Source organism: Trachurus trachurus, assembly GCF_905171665.1.
Source record: "Trachurus trachurus genome assembly, chromosome: 10".
Taxonomy (NCBI): Eukaryota; Metazoa; Chordata; class Actinopteri; order Carangiformes; family Carangidae; genus Trachurus; species Trachurus trachurus.
The window spans coordinates 22918752-22921505 of record NC_139894.1 but is presented as its reverse complement, the minus strand read 5'-3'; positions in this window follow the sequence as shown (position 1 = coordinate 22921505).

Below are 2754 nucleotides of genomic sequence, written 5' to 3'. Positions count from 1 at the left end.
CAGTTTGTGTGGATACACAGGCTGGCTTACAAGCTGCAGCAGATCCCACATGACTGAGAAATGATTACTGCTCATATGCTCTGACTGGTGGTACTTGCAACATTACAGCCTCTATTCATTAACCAAACAAAGCTTTAAAAAGACCAGCTATTATAGCTGAGGGAGCTGACACAGCTTAATAATAAAATATTTTTGTCATGTAGTAATGCGAAGGATGTTTGTAGATAAGCCGTTGAGCTAAATGTACCCATCTTCATCAAGGAATGTGATCTCCCCCTGGTATTGGTGACGACTGAGCTCTGGGGCAAAGCAACAAAGCTGCAGCTGCCCCAGTATAACAGACAACATGTGTGACGTATTATCAGCATATTTCCTGAGTGCAGAAATCTGTATTTCACATGTTTCTACACAGTGATGGCTTGACTTTATTATATCAGTATTTTCAACTTTTAAATCATAGTTGTTGGCTTCATGGTGTGTGATCACCATGACTTACACATATACATGAATGTTCTGGTGTGAAAATGCAGACCATAGGTTTTTCGAGTGAAGATTTGCTGAAGTGAAGAAAGAGAAGATCTCTTTAAGACAGATGATTTATGAAATACATCTACTGAACTGAGTAAGTGTAGCTTAGCAGTGATACGCAGGGAAGTACAGTTGCAGACTGGAATCTCAGGAATTAACCTGTGACAGGAGGCTGAAGTGAACGGATCAGATGGTTGTTGAACACAATCAGTCAAGCGCATCACAGAAGGACAGATCCGCTCAAAGGATTCTTTACACTGCAAGCAATGTTTGCTTCTAGTTCACTGGGTGAGAGCGCCATCTTATGGATGAAATTGAGTGCTACCAATGACATTAATACAGTACATGTCATAATGGGTATGAATAGAAAAGCAGCCTGTTCTCTTTTACATTTAGAAGCATTCAGACTGTTTCAGTCAGGCAGCAACACAGCAGCACATTTGAATACATCATTTTTCACATTGACTTCATCATCCCAAGTGACTAGAAATCTAGAGGTGGCTCAATGCTCCAAATATTTGTTGAAGCTGCAGAGGTTGTGAAATGATCTGTGTGGGCATGGGATAATTAACAGCTTACAGTCAAACACATAAGGAGTGGGATCATTGGATATTAAATTAACCTTGTGGTCTCTCTGCAAGTTGTGTGTTTTCATACAGCTATTCAAATTCAAACTGAAATACCCTGAGCCAATAGAGTTGGATAAGAAAGAGACGGGACAAGACACACAGCTATTGGTCTGACTCCATTGATTCTAATTTAAACTGATGACTTTTGACCATAGTGTTAATGAATAACATCGCTGATGGAACAGCTGCAACCAGCATTTAAGAGGGAAATGTGACTACTTGAGTAATCTATGTCCATTGACATATGTGAAAAGAAGTTAATGATCAACTGCATCATTGATGTGTTTATTATTTTTTTTCTTCCCCCCTCTGCTGAATAAACACTTAGATGAAAAAAAGTTTTAGCGCAATGAGCAATAGACCATTTTCACATTCCACATTAAAGCAAAAACAAAAAAAAGGCTCAGATGTTGTGAATAACACTGATAATGGCTGCATTCCTTGAAGCCATATCAGCTGGAGGTCCAGACTGTTGTGGCTTCATGTTCATGGTTTACTGGTTTACAAGAAGAGAGCAAGTATATCTATTATTCACAAGTCAAAATGTACAAAAACACACTTTTAAAGAATCCTTGAACATATCCTGACAACCTTTGTGTGGACATAAGCAGTCTGCTGTCTGACTCCTTTAAAACAGGCCTAGCTCGGTTGTGTTCAAGCGTCTATTGTGCACAACAATGGTGACACAACAGCTATAGTTACAGATACAAAACATATAATTACTTCATGAATCTAATACATTAGATCTAATACATTAGTACTGATTAAACTACTTGCTTCACTTTGAGCAGCCACAGCATTAAAATGGTATCTTATGAAAAAAATAAGATAATGTATTAGCATTGATGTGTGGCAACTTATCATTATGAGTAGGCCTATAGCGTATTGTTTTGCTATTATTTAAAATTAATATACTTATGCATACAATTTTGAATGCTGAAATTATATGATAGTCAATGAGGCACTAAAATAAATCATCTAATTCTTCCTTAGCCTGCAGTATTTTCAGCAATCTTTCATTTTGTTACATAGCCTATCTAAGTTGCCCTTATTAAATTTGTAAGGAAAGCCACGAATTTGAGCTTCAGGAACAACATGTTTATTAATGTAGCTTTTATTCTATTTCCATCGTCCTTGTCAGACCCTAAGAGCATATATAGACATTTTTCTTCACCAAACATCGGTGCAGTTCACACCCATCAAGGACAGAAATACACCGTGCACGCCCACCTAACCTTTTTTTTTTTTTTTTTTTTAGAAAGCGCGGTTGTGGGCTGTAACAAGTCACTGGTCTTTCCCTCTAGTCATGTGTATACTTAACGGTCCGCGGGGTGGGTAAACAGCGCGCACAAGCACAGACACGCACGCACGCACTTCCGCACGTGTCAACGTCCTTCCCTCTCAAGTTTAATTTTATTGGACGGAATAAAGAGATAACAATAGCCACGTGCTCATGTTTACACACCTTCAAATTTCAGGCGGGATTTTGTCTTGTTCCCAAAACACCTCAGTTAGAGAAGGACTAACGCTGCGAATGAGACCAGCTACACCAGACTATCTAAAGTCAACTTTCTTAAGCTCCTTTATTAAGACTGTA